The following is a 201-nucleotide window of genomic DNA, read 5'->3' on the forward strand; positions in this document are numbered from 1 at the left end:
GGTGACCCCCACCCCGGGCCGCCGCCTCGCTCCCAGAGAGGGGACAGAACAAGAGGCAAAACAAAAAAAAAAAAAAAGAAGAAGCCTACGGCACCCGGTATTCCCAGGCGGTCTCCCATCCAAGTACTAACCAGGCCCGACCCTGCTTAGCTTCCGAGACCAGACGAGGTCGGGCGCGTTCAGGGTGGTGTGGCCCTAGAC

The 201-nt window shown here is 60.2% G+C and overlaps 1 non-coding gene across 1 annotated transcript; it reads right to left on the reverse strand.

Moving 5' to 3' along the window:
- Window positions 1-82: 82 nt before the first annotated feature.
- LOC142868936 (5S ribosomal RNA) lies at window positions 83-201 on the reverse strand. The gene has a single exon (XR_012917794.1). It is a non-coding gene; the product is annotated as a 5S ribosomal RNA (ribosomal RNA).

The sequence above is a fragment of the Microcebus murinus genome, unplaced genomic scaffold (assembly GCF_040939455.1).
Source record: "Microcebus murinus isolate Inina unplaced genomic scaffold, M.murinus_Inina_mat1.0 scaf048_hap2_Mmur4.0, whole genome shotgun sequence".
In the NCBI taxonomy this organism is placed as follows: Eukaryota; Metazoa; Chordata; class Mammalia; order Primates; family Cheirogaleidae; genus Microcebus; species Microcebus murinus.